Here is a 20,106-nt window from a genome sequence, read left to right on the forward strand (position 1 = left end):
CTGGGGGATGGCAGGGGTGAGGAAGGGGACAAAGGACAGACAACTATTAATAATAAAGCCTCCCAAGTGACAGCCAGCAGCTCCGCAGCTGGATTTGTGCTTTATCTACCTTGTTTGTTGTTTTCTGTGGCCTTAAGTGAGAAAGAAACCCAGTCGGTAGAGAGCTGAAAAAAATGCCTTCGGCTTTGAAGTGAATTACTGATTAGAGTCGTTTTTTCACAGCGAGCTCCTTTTGTTCTTTTGAAGTCTGACTTGATCAAGCATTTCTTTGAGGACTCTTGAGCGCATACCCACATGCTCCCTGGTGTGCCTGTGCTGGAGTATGGAGTTAAATCCTGGCTGCTTTGTCTAGGGGTATGATTCTCACTTCGGAGTTATATCTTACCAGGCTCTTCCCAAGAAGGCTCCAGAGCCCTGGCGTGCATTAATAATAAAGAGGATGCTTGCTATAAATGATAATAGGATTAATTCTATCTTATCTTGGAAAATACTCCAACATATGCTGGGTTTTTTTTTTCTTTTATTGAAAATATGTTTTTTTTTTTCTCACATAATATATCCTGATTATAGTTCCCGCCCCCCCCATCCAGATCCACCCCTTTCCTGTCTCTCATTAGAAAACAAATAGGCTTCAATGGGATAATAATAAAATAAAATAAAAGCAAAGCAAAAAGAAGGAAAAGAGCCCAAGAGAAGGCACAAGCAACAGACCTACTCATTTGCACACTCATAAAAACACTAAACTGGGAACCAGGGTATATATGCAAAGGACCTGTAGTAGGTAAAAAGAGAGAAGAAAAAATAAATAAAATTAAAAATATTAACATAAATTTAAAAAAAAAGAAGGAAGAATCCTGATACAACATTATGAAAAAAGAAAACTCCAAAGATGCCGTTCAGTTCATTTTTCATTGGCCATCTACTGCTGGCCGTGCAGCCTACCCTTAAGAGTAGTTTGTTTCCCCAGTGAGACTCCCTTGGAGGAAACTACACATTCATTTGCAAGTGGTTATCAGTTGGAAATTAGTTTTGGGTTAGGGATGGAGGCTTGTGTCCAATTTCCTAGAACCTCAACCGATACAGACCCATGCAGGCCTTGTGCATGCTGCCTCAGTCTCTTTGAGTTCAATGTGTGTCCACCATGTTGATTTAAAAAGCCTGTTTTCACAGTATCCTCCATCCCCTCTGGCTCTTACACTCTTTCCATTTCCTCTTCTATGGGGGTTCCCTGATCCCCGAGGGAAAAGATTTGATGAAGACATCTTATTTATGGCTGAGTGTTCTAAGGTCTCTCACTCTGCATAATGTGGGTCTCTGTATTTGTTCCCATCTGCTGCAGGAGGAAGCTTCTCTGATGATGGCTGAGCAAGGCACTCATCTATGAGTGTAACAGAATGTCATTAAGAGTCATTTTGGCCAAAGGACTCTCATGGAAACTCCCAAACAAACTAGGCTGTTGCCAAGACTCTAAGTTGTTCTCCACAAACTGACAGCAAGACAGCAGAAAACAACACCTATACCACTCATTGAATGTGGAGGAGTCAAGCTGGTACATAGAGCCTAAACCTCTGTGTGCTAGTCTCTTTGGTACAGGAAGATACTCTACAGGCTACCAAAGTAGAAACATAAACACCAACCGAGGTGCAAACCTTTGGATTTTGACAGTACTGTCCTCCCTGCAAGTTATGTTAGTGCAATGGTAGTACAAACTTTGTGAGAGGAACCAGCCAACATCTGATTTGACTGAAGGTCCACTCCACAAGATGTAACCCATACCCGGCACTCCTAGGGTGACCAAGAACCTGAAACTAAGTAGTTGAGGGACCTATGGTTAAAAACCAAATACTACTGTTCTAAAAATAAATTTAAAAAAAATTTTAAAAAAAATAACCTGCCGGGTGGTACACTACTATGTCTGAACTTTAGAATTGGTTGATATGTTTTTGCTGTGATCTATAAAATTATGTTTTTAAATAACCAGTGTACATTGTCCTTCATGTGTTCTGCATTTGTTGGCCATTTATTTAGATAAGAAAGGGTGTTATGTGGTAGAAAGATAACACCAAACTAGGATTTAGCCTTGGCATTGCCAGTAACTGGCTGGTGACTTTGAGATAACCTGATTTCCTCTTCTGTAAAGTGGAGAGGAAGAGGGAAGAGATGGCTACTGAGAAATTTGCAGACCCGGCACACCATGGATGAATTTAGAATAGTATCTGAAAAAGTGGACTCTGATTTAGTCCCATGTTCAAATTGAAATGTCTAGACAGAAAGCTTTTTAAATGTCTTGAGAAAATAGAGTATTTAACCAATTCAACTGATAGAAACTATGTACACTCTAACATATAATTAACAAAGTTTTTCTAACATTGATTAAATAATATAAATATCATCAATAAATATCCATGCATAAAATGTAAAGGAAACTATATAGTCTCAGATATTTATATATATTCAACAACCAATACATTGAGTAAAGCTGTAAGTCTAAGTAAATATGACCAAAGATCTTACTCTGTAAGGAAAGGCAGTACACACATATATGGCAGAGTTAATGAAAATAATAGCTTCCCGAGGGACAGACTTCACACTGGCTGGTGACACAGTGATGACAATGACATTTGAGCATCTTCATAATGTGGCCTTAACTTCCTCTTCTTTCTTGGTCCCTGCTATCATAACTGTTTGGCAATCCCTGAATATCCCTTCTCTTCTCTGTTTATATTTTGCTGTGTTTTTTGCCTTGTCAAGAAATCTCGTGGAACCTTCCTACTAGACTCTTAGGATAGAAAGTCCAGTCCATTTCAATCACACCAGCTCCCTTACCCATTGAAATGCAGATCTCCTTGTTTCTTAAACTAATCCCTTTCCATTTCCTCTGGCATAGTCCTCACCTCACACGAACCATGTCTTTCCTTAACATAATATTTCTTCTCTAAAGTTAATCACATGTGATAGTTACTTCAAGAATGGAAAGTAGGTCTAGACAGACAATTCAGGGAGTAAAGGTTTGCACCAAGCTTGACAATCTGAGTTCAATACTCAGGACCCACATTGTAGAAGCAGAGACAGACCCCTGCAGGTTGTCTTCTGACCTTTACTCACACACTGTAATGCACATGCACTGATGCATGGACACACATGCACATTCGTGCATTTCAGGAAAGAATGGAAACTTTATAATAATAATTTATGATTCTCTTGTAGATAGTAGGCCCACTATAATCCAATTGATAGTACAGATCATGTTCTTGGAGAGCCAATAAGGAGGCTTGGATAGTGGCAGCACAATTGGAACTCACTGAATAAGCATGTAAGATTAGTAGATAGAGGGAAAAAAATAAAAGTAGAAACAAATACCAAAACTTGGAATTTTTAGTGAATTTTCGCTTACAATGGAAAATTTATTTCTAAATCAATGTACGTGAACACCAAGAAAATAAAGATATATATATATACATTTACATATATATGTAAAATATATCATTAATAATTAAAGACACAGTATAATACCAAGAAGTATATTAAAATAATAATGGCACACTCTCAATCATTTGAGGAAGTTCATTGCATGTCTTAGAATCCTTCTTTCTCTCCTGGCCTTCACTAATATATATCAAAACTCACCAAAGTCTGCCAAATGCTTAACATAATTTTGACAATCATCTTTGAGTTTCTGTTATTCACGTGAGTCTGTATTTGCAAGTGAAACATGATTTGGATTCTTATATAGGCTCACATCTCAAGAGACAATACCCTGCTTATGCCAATTTCAGAAATGAGCAAGGAGCATTCTGGTTTACACAGAAAAAGAATGGCTCTTATAAATTGCAGAGGAAATGGAAAAGTCATCATTCAGAATAAATTAACAGTAAATGTCCTCAGGAGAGGAAATTATATTCAAAAGAAATGTTCGGAAGTTTCTTTAAGAGTGTGCCTCTGTGCTGACTTTGAAGAAGTGGTTCTATGATGAACTGTGTTATGGATAAGAATGCAATCTCAAGAGCCAGCTTATAGATGGGAAGGACAGCCTTGCATTTCCTTCCAATGTGGTTCAAGGAAAGTCATTTAACCTCTCTGAGACTAAGTGGACATAAAAAATGCACTAATAAGAGAACACATGGTTTTAAAGGTTAAATGAGGATTTAAAATACTTAGCCTAATGTAATTGATTGGAGATAAAATAGCCCCAAGTGTTTTGTGTAGAAGGCTTGCTTCCTGTTGGTGAAGTGATAGGAACATGAGGATGCTAACTTTGTCAGTAGACTGTTCATAGGTGAATGGACCACTAGGTTGTAAGGACTAAGTGGGAGGAAATGGGTCACTGGGTTTCTGCCTTTGACATGCACAGCTTGTTCCTGGTCCCTTCCTATCTTTCCTCTGCTTCCTGGACACCATAAAGTGAACAGCTTCCTCATGTTCCCCACTTCCATGATGTTCTCCCTCACCTCAGGGTCAAAGCCACGGCTCCAGCTACCCATCACCTGAAACTGTGAAACTAAATAATATTTCATATTACTACCAATAATTAATAGTTGAACACTGTCTGTCAACTGAACACTTATCAACTGGACATAGTCTAGGGTCACTAGAGAAGGAGTCTCAGTTGAGAGATTGCCCAGATCAGATTGCCCTGTGGGCCTGTCTGTGACTTAGGAGGGCCCAACCCACTGTGGGCAGCACCATTCCCTGGACAGGTGGTCCTAAGCTGCATAAAAAAGCCAGATAAGCGTGAGCCTGAGAAGAAACCAGCAAGCAGCCTTCTACCATAGTTTCTACTTCCAGCATCTGCTCAAGTTTCTACCCTGATTTTCCTCAGTGATTGCCTATGACCCGGAACTGTAAACACACTGTATCCTCTCCTCTCATGAGTTACTTTTAGTCAGTATTTTTACATAACAACAGAATGGAAACTAAACGCAGTTTTAAAATAAGGATCTCAGAAACTACGGAAAAAAGGAATTCAAAAGCAAACTTTTCAGCTAAGCATTCTATCTCATTTACAGTGTCCAGTCGCCTTGTTGATAGATTGTCACCTAGGAAAAGAAACAGGAAAGAAAGTGTGTTCTATCCGGGACAGGATAAACTCTCAAAAGAAAAAGACCAGATGGAAAATGAACTTCCTGGTGACTTTAAGGATAAGTAATTTCCTGTTGAAAAGTGTATTCTACAACATACAGCTGTGAATAGTACCATCTCCTGCTTCCCACAACGAGAAAAGCAATACATTTTTAAAAGGTAGACTCCAAAGGAAACTTACAGTTTCTCTAAAAATGTAGAAGCCATAAGCCTGATTGCTTACCTCGGTTATAGGTTATGATACTGCTTTTGTTCTTTGACATTTCTAAAATTCCTAGTTGAAAAAAATGTTTCATGCAAATTTTAAGGATTGTGTTTTAGTAAAAATAATGGGATTCTGTCTTTAAACCCTTTTTCACAGGCTCACAGAAAGTTTGAGCTAGAAGTAATCTTAACAGTTATTTGGTCCAGTGTTTTTCCCACTATGTTTTAGAGATAGAACTTCTTTTTCAAAAGAATTTTTATTTAGAATCAGTGTAGAGAGCAGAACAGACATGGTGAAACAGAACAGGTGCACACATGGAAATACACACAGATATACACGTGCGCGCACACACACACACACACAGGCACACACAGGAGCATACGTGCACGAGAACAGATATACACTCACAGACACATGGATACATAGACACACGTGCACACAGATACACAAATGCATATAGACACATGTACACAGACACACACAAGCACATGCATAGACACACACATGCACACATATGTACACAGACAAACACACAGAGACAAAATACACACAGGCACACACACAGGCACAGGCACACACACACACACACACACACACACACACCCCTACCCTGCTGTTGAAGCACTAACACTGGCACGCTGAGAACAATACCTGATCACCTCTTGTACCTCATCCATCCTGTGGCCATCTGTAAATGACTTCATGGAACTTGGAGGGTAAATCATGGATTTAATCCAACCTGGGCTGTAGATATAAAAATATGGAGACTCTGAAAGCTTGGGAATCATGCCTGATGCCACAGCTTTGGGGAGAACCTGGAAGTCCAGCTCATGATGCACCACAATCTTTTCCATAGCTGTCTTATTTTATTTACACGTATTTACCTAGGTGTGTGTGGATGTGGGTATGTATGAGTGCATGTGTGTAAATCCCCACACGTGTGGCAATAAGATGACAATCAGCAGGAGTTAATTCTCTCTCCCCTTCAATTGTGTAGGCTCTGAGACGGAACTCATGTGCTCAGACTTGGAAGCAAGCTCCTTTACCTGCTGAACCATCTTGCAGGTCCTCTTTTTGTTTCCTAAATGACTTTGCCATAGCATGTAGCTTAGTCCATTCTTTCCTAATAATACTTCCACATATTGCCAAAAGGAGTGTATTGTGTTCTAGGGGAATAGTTTAGTGATAGAGTAATAGTTTCCTTAGCATGCACCAGGCCCTGGGTTCAATTCCCAGTATGCACGCGCGCACGCACACACACACACACACACACACACACACACACACACACGCACACACGCACGCAGGCACACACGCACATACACATTGCCCCAGGAGTATAAGACCAAGATGTCAATCTGTGAGTTACTTAACATCTTCCCTTACTTGTGTCCTATTACAGCCTTCATTCTTTCAAGTGGGGAAATATGGCAGATGTTGGAACTAGAGAAAACAGAGCTTAATGGCACCAAGAACTGTCACCTTTTTGCTCTAGTAAACCCACCTGAGCATTTGGAACCCACTAAAGGTGACCAACATACACGTGGACACAGCCATGTGTGGAAAAAGAAACACACGTGCACAAGACTCCATAAAACCTTCTGTTCTTCATATTCTTCATCTTCAATGTTAATGGCTACATCATCACAATTGACAACGACGACCCGAGGAAAGATCCTTCACAAGAGTTGTCTATTTTGCCCTTGTTTTGGGGGTATTAGTTTAGATACACAGCAGTATTGTTTGGCATCATTTGCATAGGTCCCAACAGTTATATAAAACAATTAAAAGGCAATAGCACTTCCTCAGACCTGGCTTCATTATGTCCATCTACTCTGTATAAGAAAAGCTTGCAATTGTTTTAATTTGTTAAAAGTGATGTGTTTACCCTTCCAAGTAACCTATGTGAGTCTAAAACAAACAGAGCTTTTCCTCAAAACTGCTTTACGTAGTTGCTACACAGACACCGTCAACCCTTATTTCACCGAATCAATTTTTTCCTGTGATCGACTCTGAGTTCCTCCTTTCCATCTTAGGTAGTCGCTACTAACTTAAAATACCTAAATTCCCCAAAGGGACTTAGACTGAGTGGCTAAAATCAGCTACATTCCTAAAGATGGCCGAAGAATGTTCTACTAATAAGCTGATATTAAGTCAGACGATATTGACTAATCTGTTTCAAAGAAGGGTAGAGAAGGCCAGGTGGTGGTGGTGGCGGCAGCGGCGGCGGCGGCAGTGGCGCACGCCTTTAATCCCAGCACTCGGGAGTCAGAGACAGACAGATCTCTGTGAGTCAAGGCCAGCCTGGTCTACAGAACAAGTTCCAGGACAGGCTCCAAAGCTACACAGAGAAACCCTGTCTCGAAAAACCAAGAGAGAAACGGGGGTGGGGTGGGGGTGGGGTTAAAATGTTTATTAATCAATATTGATTTTTTTTAACTTTTTAAAATATGTGATCTTTAGAAAGAAAAAAGGCTGAGTACTAGTGTGACAGTGCAAACCTGTAACCCCAGAACTCTGCCAGCTCCGGCAGGTGGATGGCTGTGAGACACAGGCTACATAGCAAGATCCAAGCCAACCTAGGCTATGAGAGTGTCTCCAAAAGGAATAACAACAGTGATAGTGGGGACAATAGTAAACACACATAAAAATGTAAAAGGAAGATGGCTGGTGAGGGTCAGTGGTACAGTGTTTGCATGGCCTGTGCAGGGTGATGGGGTTGATCCATAACACGTCAAGAAAACAAAAAGGAACGAAAGAAGAAAATGTGATTTGCTCAATGTCACAAGAATTGATGTCCACCATGTTAACAGATGTATTTACAAATCACGGTCGGATGTTTAAAGAAGGAAAGTAATATGATAGCACTAGCTATGAAACAGTATGAACGCTACCCAATAACAAAGGAGGAGGCCTAGCATGTATTTTGAGGAAGAATTTCACACTAGCCATTCAAGATGATTCTGGTTAGGAAGGAATGTCAGGAATCTGCAGGGCACAGCTTTCTGAACTCCTTTCAGTTGAGAACAAATCCTAGAACAGGGTGGGGGAAAGAATGAGAAAAAGAACATTGCCTATATATCCTTGCAAAGTTTATGGTTTTGAAAATGCAGATACTTAATATCACTAACTTGATCCAGGCTTTTTTTTAAAAAAATCTCCTAAAAGGGCTGATAAACACACACCGGAAATGCCCGGAATGTGGGAAGGTCAATCTGAATCTCAGAGTCTGTCATCTGCCCAATCTATCTCCATGTGTAGTTAGGATAACATACTCATGCTATCACACATAGTTTAGAATATAGGAAGACATATATGAAGAGAAAAGGAGGTGGGAGAAGCCTATGGCTGACATTTTGATGTTTCTCCTTAGTTTACACTAATTATCTTTTACACAAATCAGAATCTTATGCATAATTACACACACACACACACACACACACACACACACACACACACACCTCAGCCCCTTCACATTTTATCATTATTGGCTCTGCACTTCATTAGACACACCAACTTTTAAATGTTATCCTAACTCCCTGTTGTGAAGGATAAAACAAATAACACAAGTATTTAAATAAAAGGACATCTTCTATAAACCTCGATGGTGTCTTGTCCTCTCGAGGCCATCAATTTCACATATTCTGAGTGTGTTTTTCACCTTGTTTTGATGGCTCATAAAAAAAAAACCAAAAATTATATTTACCTATTTTCTTAGTATTCAATATTTAGGAAATTTTCTCTGTACAAAAACAAGTATAAAGGAACATTCCTGACTATTATCAAAGCTTTCTGATAGTTTCATCAGATATTCTAAAATTGGGGTGACTATGTAAAAAATATATAATTATTTCCTAAACTTGTGAACAGACTGATTTCCAGAAAGAGAAGAACCCTAAATCCTACCAGCAATGCCAGGGATTTGTTGTCTTCTATATCCATTTAAACGTGTTCTATTACATGCTAAAAGATGACAAGTTATGTTTCATTCGCCTTGTGTGTACTGACATCAAGGCTTCTTATTCATTTATCAGCCATATAAAATTCTTTTACTGTCAATTGCTTGTGATATGTGTCCTTTCCCTCCTGGAATAATATGCATTTCTTATTCAATTATCACATTTTATTTTTGTTTTTTCACACGGTTGTTCGCATATTGAAAACAATCCCCACTCCATCATTTTTCCATTTAGGCTTGTTATGTTTTATGATGCACAAATACTTCATTTTCTGAGTCAAAGCTGTGTACTTTTCCTTGGCCATCTACTCCTTTGCTGCTTCAGTGTAGAAGGTCCTTCGGGAAAATGAGCAGAGTTCAAGTCTCTGTTCTCCTTCTTGTTTAACAAACTGATTTTCATGCATAATTAATGTAAAGTGATGAAATGAAATTAACTTTTATATAAATATCTAGTTTTGTCTTCCATATTGGTTAATGATACTTTTTTGAGAACCCTATATTCTTAACCATATAGTTGCATGAGACCTCTTCTTTCCTCCTGGTGTGTCAGGAAGATGGATGTGTGTGTGTGTGTGTGTGTGTGTGTGTGTGTGTGTATTTCCCTTTGAGCACTATCCCTGCCTGCTGTTTTTGTTTGAAATTCATCTCAAGTCCCCATCTCTCCCCGAAAGAACAGATAATATACTTACCAGTTGAAACAATACTAATTTTAGACTCGCTTTCTTTAATGAAACCAATGTGGCTCTCCCCCATTTCATAAGAAAATTGAAACATTCCACTGAAGCTGAATTGGCACACAGATAATCTTTGTAATCATAAAATCTGCTGATGTGCATACTTCGTCCCAGCTCTTGGATGATGTCACTATGTCAACATCCATGAACCTTCTCCAACCCACACATCAAACAACACAGATCCCAAGGACAATATCTAAAAATGGTAATGTCTTCGTTTTCAAAACTGCCTTCTCATGCTCATCTAATTTTATTTTCACAATGATTCTGTGAGTGGCTTCCACTAAAGAGAAATGAAAATTAAAAGTTCATAAAATTACAGCTAAAAAATTAAAGAATGCATGACCAGATAAAACCCTAGAGTCATATAGATCACAGGGAAATTAAAATAAGCAGGTACCTTTTGTGTCAGTTTCTAATCACTCCCTCGACATCAGCGTTTATATGAATCTTTCTCAATCTTTATGGTTTGCATTTCCTGGTGCTCACAATACTTCACAGTGTCTCTCACACACACTGAATCCCTGTCTCATTCCAATGAGATAAGTCATGGAGAATGGTAAAGCATGTGGTCTTCAGATGTAGAAACCGGGGTCTCAAGAGACAGATGGAGTTGGCTAAGTCAGTGGAATATAAGAATAGTATAGAATTTTATAAAGCTGAGTTAAATTCTGTCCTAATATGGAAAGGAATGCCTTTTCTGTTTTTTGGCTTTTTTTTTTTTTTTTTTTTTTGAGGCAGGGTTTCTATGTGCAGCCCTGGCTGTCCTGAAACTTGCTCTATAGGCCAGGCTGACCTCAAACTCACAGAGCTCTACATACCTCTGCCTCTCAAGAGCTGGGATTAAAGGTGTGCACCCCCACTACTTGGCAGAATGCCTTTTCTCAGAAGACCAATTATTCTACAATTTCAGAACCATGTCATAGTGTATGTTGTAATAAAAACCTACTCATCTTGATGGCCCCCTGTGAGATTCATGCAAGCAATTAAAGGCCAGACTTTTATTATTTATTTTCTATTTTGAATTCAAACTACTAATGCCTTTTAAAAATACATTTCATATTTTTGAGATGGGACTTGGGGGCAGAGGAAATGGCACCATCAGTGAACTGCCTGCCTGGCAAGAATGAAGATTAAATGCTTGCTTGGCAAGCCTGAAGACCTGAATTCAGACACCTAGAATCAACATAAACCGTCAGGTATAGCTGTGTTTGCCTGAGGTTCCAGTGCTGGTAGAGGGAGGCCTCAGAGAGAAGGTTGTTGGCACTTCTGGCTACCCTGTCTAGCTGCATCAACGGATTCCAGGTTCAATGAAAGAATCCATCTCAAAAGGCATAAGGTGGGAGTGAAGGAAGAACACACCTGATAGAAATCTCCAGCTTCCACACATATGTGCACACATGCGTGCATACCCACACACTAACAAATAATTCATGAAACACACTCACACACAGAGGGGCTATCTAATATGGCCCAGCTGACCTGGAATTCACTATGTAGCGGAGGTTGGCTTTGAACTCCTGGCTCTCCTGCTTTTATCGCCCAAGTGCAGGGATTGCAGACAAGCACTGTGACACCCACCCAATGCTTCCTTTTTAATCATTTCCTTCTCCCTTCATAAGCAAAGACTGACCAGTTTCCCTCAATCTCCAACTAGTACATGATTCATACTCTGTATGACCACAAACACCAATGATTCACTGTGATCAAGGTTCTAAGAATCACACTGATTCTTCTTAAAGCACGGAGTACTGCCCCACCCAGGTTTATCTGGGATGGTGGGGACTATTTCTAACAAATAACTAGGTGATGCTGAGGTTGTCTGTCAGGGTACCACTCTCTGAGAACCACGGCACTAGCACTTTCCCCGCAAGGGTTCTTTTCATAGCTTCCCTCCAGAAAATGCTTCACGTGGCAAGACACAGCAACGTATCAACCACATGACTTGGCTCCACACTGGAAACTTCTATCTGGAAGAGAAAGAGAAATATTTGTCGTGACGCATTGCCTCTTTCAGGCTTTTCCAGCCACCAAATTAGAAACAGAAGAGTTACAGGGAAAGCACCGTGATACGTGCTAAAGTGATACTGTATAGATCTCGGGATCTTACAGCATGGTTCCTGAAATCACTTCTGATAGGTAACAGCAGTTCAGACCAGTCACCCTAGCCACACTGGAGCCTGGTCCCACAACGCCCCCAGCAAAGCCAGAGCCCAAGCCAGAGGATTCTCGAAGGGAGCTCAAAAGCCAGCTCACATCCTTGGCTGTTGGCTTGTTGTAGCTGCCAGTAGTGAAAAAAAAAAATTCCTTGTAATTAGCCAGATACATTATTGAAGATTCATTCTTTTAAATAATAATTTTTCTACAACTTCTCTACAGTTTTTCACAGAAAAAAATTCTCAATAGTCAAAAACCAACATCTATGAAATCAAGTAGGTAGATTAAATTCTGGAGAGTCTGACAAGGTAATACCCGTAGCATTTCTTTGTGAAATTATCACCTCTAGACACCACCCAGAGGAGATTTTTAATTCCATTTTTCATCTCTGTGGAGGAAAATAAGGCCTTTTATGCTATGTAATAAAACAATTCTGCATTCTAATTATCACAAATATGACTACAATTTTAAACAGACTATTACATTCAGTACAAAATAATAGATGAGAAATGTTATCTTATCTCTTGTTAGGAAATAAGTTTCTAGCAACAACATTAAAACATTCACATATTGCAAGAACCACTGACCTTTTATTCCAATCACCATGGGACCATTGCATTATAACATACGGGTCAGCCAATGAATAATATGCCATCTTAATGCAGTTCTTTCTTAGTCCAAAGAAAAGAAAAGAGAGCTATCATGATAAGGGTAGTGAACTCAGATTTTTAAATAAGTCACTCTGTATGAGGATGAGTCACAAGTACTTCCTTAGTGATAAAAGTTGTCTGGGTAACGGAGATGCTTCACCAAGTGAAGAATGGGACAGTATGTTGGGTTTCAAACCCACTAGTCATTTCCTTTACTTAATTGCTAACTGCACTTCCCTGGCTGCAGTTTGGAGCCTGTGTTTGAGCTAGTAACCCAGCAACTAAAACTCACACTGCAGTTTGCAAAGCAGAACAAAACAGAGAAGTTTACATTTCCATGGATTTGGGGAGTAAAAGTCAATGTTGTTTCCCCAGGGTCTTATGACTTCGTGAGGAAACTCACTTGGATCTCAATGTGGCCACGTCATTATGCAAGTCTTAGAGACAAATTATTTCATAGAAATGAGGGACGTGGAAGGCACAGTCTCTAAGAACACTTCTGTATCCTTAGCAGCCAGCAGGGAACCTGGAACATGTAGGTACTCAAAACACATCAGCAGGGTAGGGTTTCTGGTTCCCTTAGGACAACCCAACCTGTTAGTAACCATGCCATTATTGCTTTAGGATTCAATGGGTGTTTAATATATGCATGAGTACTTTTCCTTTGATTTATACCTTCACACTGCTGTAGGTGCTGCCTTTGTTTCTCCCACATGACCAATACTTTAAGCATGCTCTGTTTTTTAAATGAAGCAAATGTTGATAAGCATTATTTAGGAAAAAAAAAATCTGATATGCAAAAGCCACAGATGAATGAGAAAAAAAATAAAACTGGACAGCAAGCCTGCATGTTTTATCAATAATGCTTTGGCTCAACCTTGAAAACTCCGGATTGCCCTTGGACTTCTTGAGCCTCCTCTCATTTCATGCATCTCTTGCATTCTTCTTAGCTTGCGCAATATTAGTATCCCGAAGGGCTAAAATGTTTAAAATTTCCCCCTCCATTCAAATGAATAGACAGTGGGTAAACAACAGGAGTGTTCTTGCTTGTAGAAGCAATACACTCCCAAACTCTGCCCCATTCATTTGATTTCCATTAACACATATGGGCCAACATTTTTATTCATTTAATTGTAGGCAGGAATCAAGTGACATCACTATCAACTCATTCTGACAGGTTGAGTCAAAAGTAGAAAATGCAATCTACACAGAAATCCCCTTAAAATGTCCATAATTCTGTGATGATTCAGTAAAGGCACAACATTCTCTGAATTAAAATGAGTCCTGTTGCTTCATCAGAGCAGGGGAAACATGCAAAGAGATAGATATTATGCTAAGAATGCCCAAAATACTCCAGCACCACTCCCTCCCTGATGATGAGCGGCTTGGGGACAAAACTCAGCGACAGCATCACCAAGCTGTAGAACGTGCATACTGTAATACTGACACACCACGCAAGATGTGAGTACTGGTGTGATAGTGGCACCATTGTCTGAGAGACAACCAACAATTTTGTGATGGATTGGAGACTTGTTCTATTGGAAGGAATACACACCTGGTATTATAAGCCTGGCCAAAAGGCTGTATCAGGAGATCTCATAAGCTGAAAGAGGTGGGGGTATTACTGTTGTACCCCTAAAAGGATATATTGTCAAATTGTCTTCTAAATATTTATATTTATAGCAATAGACTAGTGTCACTCTGAATCTGGAGCAGAAAAGCTCCCTTTTGCAAAAAAAATGATAGTCAATGCAGAAACTCATATATAGACAACGTGCCGACATTAAGCAGCTGTTGAGGCACAGCCCTAAATAGAACATTTGTGTCATCTGTATCCCCTAAAGCTCAGGGGACATCACAGGACAGGAAGTAGAAAGCTCAGATATGACATGGGTGTTGCAGTCATGAACACCAGGCAGTTATGGATATCTGCATAAGATTGGTCTCTTCAACATATCATCATCGATAGAGGAGAAGCCCATGGGGGGCTCATCTCTTTCTAAGGAACAATTGGCTGTTTGGTTGTCACTGGAGGAGAAGGTATGATTTTCTTTCATGTTGTAGCCACTGGGGAATTAGAAGGGGTTCAGAGGGAAAGGAAGGGGTTATAGCAGAGGGTAATGGGATGTTAATATAACCACAGTACAGTACATATGTGTATGAAACTTTCAAAAATAAAGTAACAAGAATGTTTTCAGCTCTGTAAAAGAAAACTGTGCTACAAAACACATCCATTTTATTATTACCTGATCTCTTACATAAATAGTTCCAGAAAAAAATTGTAACCTCCCACCACTTGGGAACTATCTGATCTCCACAAAGTAGCAATTTCTCAGGATGCCAATGTAATTGGCAAGATTTCTAAGACAAGCATGACATTTTCTCCCAATCTTTTTTTCTGCCCCCACACTGGCTGCTTTATTTACAGGCTTGTGAGTGACCTCTGTCTCCAATCCAGTCCCCACCTTTTCTACAAAAGTAAATGAAGATGTAAACAGGCTCCCCGGCAAAGCCTTTACTCCCAGACCACAAGCACAAGGAGACTGGGAAGGATGGGAAGTCCAGTTCCTGAAGGTCAAGGTGCTAGTGAGGTGGCTGAGGAGACTGGAGGTCCTATAGCTATTCCTTGCCTGGGATGTTAGGAAGCTCTCACCAGAGGAGCCCAGAACCTAAAGCTTGGGAGCAGGGGTGTAGGCTAAAGAAGGGAGCAACTCAAAGACTTTTAGAGTCATTTGAAACATAAGCTTCTGAAGTTTGAGGCTATCCCAGGCAGTACAGTGAGACGCGGCAACCCCTCACCTCCACCCTATCCACCAGCAGCCAGGGCCACCATTACAGCCATATCTGCAGCCACACAGACATCTACTCATTCACATCCACTCCATGCACACAGAGGGAGGACTGTCATAGCCCTGGACCTATACACTGGAGCCCTGAATGTCTCTGTATCGGTACCCAGGTCGGGGACTGCTGAGGGAACAGGTCCTTGATGCTGCTGTCCTGATTGGCTGTCTTGCAAGCATCTATCCAATCGCTGTATACATCCACTGGGTCTGACAGATACAGGACAGGTGTCTGGAATTCCTCTAAGTACAGGGGATGACTCCAGTGTTATGAGCACGGTTCATTTTCACATCACAAGACTTCTTGGGGTTGCAGAAAGGGTGAGTGAACTGGGTCTCTAGGGTGCCTGTCTTCTTCTTGGGGTGGTGGCTTCTGTTTGGACTTCCATTATCCTACAGCTGCAGAGAAGAAGCCTTGGTACAGGATGAAACTTGTACCAGCCCTGCCCGGCAGCCAAGGCCGCTGGAGATGTTAACCTGGGAGATGTTAACTTCCGGCCCTTCCTTAATCTTTAAAAAAAAAAAAATGATGGAAACAACACTATAAGCCAGTGGACAAATAAGTGCTAGTTTTATTACAGTAGTCTGGATAAGTAACTATACTGCAACAGTTTCATTTAGGGCTCTTTTAAATGGATTTTCAATTTTATACCTGGGCTGGCAGAGATTTTTGCTCCCTAATCTTCTTTCTCTTCTACTTATTCCCTCCCCCCACCACCACCCACCACCCCCAATAAGTGAACAAATTCGGAGAATCCAGCTGCACTTCCCCCTGTAACATTTGCTGGGACTGTCTTGGTATCTACAACAGGTTTCCCCTCTACACATCAACTAGCAGTTTTGTTCCTTCTACCCACTTTCTGCCTTCTCTCCTCTACTGCAGATTGTAGCAAGATGATTAAGAAGTTAGACTATGTATAATTCTATGGAAAACTACCTGCTCTTCCTTCCCAAAGTTGAAAGACATCTCCAGAGGAGTATCTTGGGGTTTCTTTGTCCTCCATTCTTTTAAGAATAGTGTAGAGATACCAGAAGCACCCATGATTTCATCATGGCTATGGAAACCAAACACACTGATCGCAGACAAGAGGAAGTGAAAGACAAGCAGCATGAACTATTCCTGTGAGTGGGTAAGAAATGATGTAGAATGAAAACAATCCTCCCTCGCCTTTACGAGATTTTAATCTACTTTGACTAGAGTAGTAAATACCCTGCTTGGTGGGAGACCTTAATGAATAATCATTTTCCTCAAATTAATTTCCCTCCTAAATTGTTCTGCCTAGAATACACTCATTCTCTTAATTGCCCTGCCCAGAAAGCTCAGAGACACATTTGCTTCTGTCTTTCCTCTAACTCCGGTCTCTGTGAATCAATCACCTTCACTTCGGTTTCCTTTGATCTGCTACGAACAGCTCTCAAGTCCGTCTACCCCGTTCATCCTCGACAATATGCCATAGCAAACATCTAAAATGCAGCAACAAAGTATGTCTTTCTTCTCAGAAACCACAGTGAATTCCCACTGCCCACTGCATCAATTACCAACTCCTCTCTCTGGCATTTGGCCTTCCAACGCAGGGTCCCATGTTAGCTTCCAGTTCCCTTCCCCCTCCCTCGCTTCACAGTCCAGCAACTCTGAGTTTCTTGGTATTCCTTAGAAGCCCCAGTTTTTGCCTATGCTGACTGGCCAGCTCGGGAAATACTCTCTTCACCATGACCTACTGTAGAAACCACATCATTCTTCAAACATATCTCATTATATATATATACTGACCTCCCTCAAATTGATATAATTTCTTCAGCTAAACCCTCCAGCATTTCATTCATATCCCACCATAGTTCTCATTTACTATTCATCACAGTCTACTTTCTTTTTGAACCAGGGTCGAGTGTGCCCAGGCTAGCCTTGAACTAGGTACGTAGCCTAATGCCTCCACTTTCCAAGTGTTGGGATTACAGGCATGAACCACCAGCCCTGGCTTCTTACCTGCTTCTTACAGGTAGGAAAAGTTTCTGACTTACTTCACTCTACTGAGAAGCATGGGATACAGTGGGAGAAAACAAATATGATTTTTTTTAAATCTGTGGGCCTCATGGTCTTTTATTACAGCTTTAATTTTTTTTATTTGAGCATTGTCTCTATTGTACCATACATATACTCACACAGACTCAATATAATGCTGCAAAGAGATATGGACCACATTTGTCTTCTCCAGTTTGTGGCAGCATGTCTAGAGCTGGCTAAATATTCAATTAATATATCCTGAATAAATTAATGAAATATATAGATCATGACTTCCCATACATGTTGAACTCAGTCACATCAAAAGCGATGAGCATACTGAATTAATATAATAAATGCCACATTCGCTTCCTTCCCTTTTAGTCACAGACTCAACATATGCTCTCCTCTAGTCACTGAAAACAGAAAAATGAAAGAAATGTGAAAAAACTGTCATCTCACAGTGCCCGTGTCCTAGCAAAGGGATGAATAATCCCCCTTATATCATCTTGGAATTTTAAAAAAAGAAAATCTTTAAGAAAAGGTTAAGGCTTAAGACAGATGCATCGGTGGAAGTACTGAATATCTGGATGAAGCGGAGACCAGCTGTAGCATCACGGGAAGGAGATACAACAGACTTCAGCACCTGAACTTGAGTGACAGCAACATAATAGATGTGCGGCTGCAGGCATCAGCGGGACGCTAGCCCACTGGACCTCAGAGATGCCAAGGCAAGGCAGTGGCGAAGTCTCCAGTCCTGTCTCCTCACCCAAGTGCCCCAAGCAGTGAAGTTGGGGAAGCTGCTGAGGATGGTGGCTTTTAGGGTATGAGATGAGCTATGTCTAACGTTACTTAGAATCCTGCTGAAGAAACAGGGCAGCGTTTAGGTGAAAATGTTTAATCCCTGAGTAATGGTATGCCTTTTGAGTGATGGTGGAAACAAATCCCAACCATTATCCATCATGTTCAGTGGCAAAGCACCTGTTCTACAACGGTGCCAAATTCCTCTAGGAGTCTGGCACCTACCAGCAAGATAGTAAGTAATCACCCTGCCTGTTTAGTTTCTAGGACGCAGTAAATGCCTAAATTTTATTCATGAATTGAATTGATTGATGGTATGATAACTATCACCATGAAATCAAGCAGAAAAGACACTATCTGCCTGGAAGGATGGTCAAATATAACTTGATGGATGCTGCAGCAGCTTTAAGTTGAATTCAATGTACATACAATACCTACCATCCAGTAAGTATAAAAATTAAACACTTGTATGATTTATTATCTTCATTCTCATGACGTGGGTTGCCAAGGTTTTAGCTTCTTTGATTTTAATTTTGATGCATAAAAGCTATTATGCATGTTTATAGGATGCTATAGGTAATATTTATGCCTTTGTGAGTATTTTGTTTGTTTAGATGGAGAAGAGGGTGTCATGGATCCCAGTCTGTCCTTGAAATAGCTATGCAGAAAAAAAAAAAAGACCTTAAACTCCTGATCTTCCTGCCTCCACTTTCCAGGTACTAGGATTACAGGTTTGAATCACTGTGCCTCATTTTATCCGCCTTCTCGTGCTTAATATTCACCCAGAAGTTGTACTGGCTACAGTCCTCTTGACATTACTTCCTGTGGGACTCGTTCCCAAAGCCTTCATAGGCCACTAAGCTCCTGTCCACACGGCTGGCTGGTCTGTCAACTCAAGTCACCATGTTCAACTGACATGGCCAAAGCTTGCAAATTCCAAAGTCACTGTTCGTACTTTACATGTGATAGTGTTTGGCCTGGTCTACAGGTCATATGACCATTCACTTATTTATATACAAACTTGCATCACACATAAGTCCAGCATTTAAAAATACTTGAGATAGTCTTTCATAGCAATTAAAAATAAATATGAAAACTGAGAAAGCTATGTTCATAGACTGTCTACTTTCAAAAGTAAGTACATAGTGAGTGATGGTGAGGATGCTCATTCCAACATACTGATTTCTATCTTTTCTGAATATCATCTACTGGGTAGAGTGCTATGTAAGCCCCACCCCCCTGCACCTCTCTTTCTCTGTCCTCTCTCTCTCTCTCTCTCTCTCTCTCTCTCTCTCTCTCTCTCTCTCTCTCTCTGTCTATCTCTCTGTCCCTCTTTCTGTCTTCTCTCTCTCTCTGCCTCTCTTTGTCTGTCTCTGTCTTTCTCTGTGTGTATGTGTATAATGAAGTAAATTCTAGTCTCATGACTTCTCCATTCCTCCATGAATGAGTAAAAATATTTTTGTAGCAGTTTTCACTTTTCTACCTCCTGAAAACTTCTAAAAGGAAGAATAAATTAAACAATGCATGCATGTAAATAAACACACAGTTCCGTCCATTACAGAGATATTAGCAAACATACCAACAGTAGAAAGAGAATATTCATAGACATCCCTCAGACTACAGAAGGGAAACTGGCCAGATAGAAGGGATACCCTTCAGGTGATGAAGGGGACCAGACCA

This window comes from Peromyscus leucopus, chromosome 5 (genome assembly GCF_004664715.2).
Source record: "Peromyscus leucopus breed LL Stock chromosome 5, UCI_PerLeu_2.1, whole genome shotgun sequence".
Taxonomy (NCBI): domain Eukaryota; kingdom Metazoa; phylum Chordata; class Mammalia; order Rodentia; family Cricetidae; genus Peromyscus; species Peromyscus leucopus.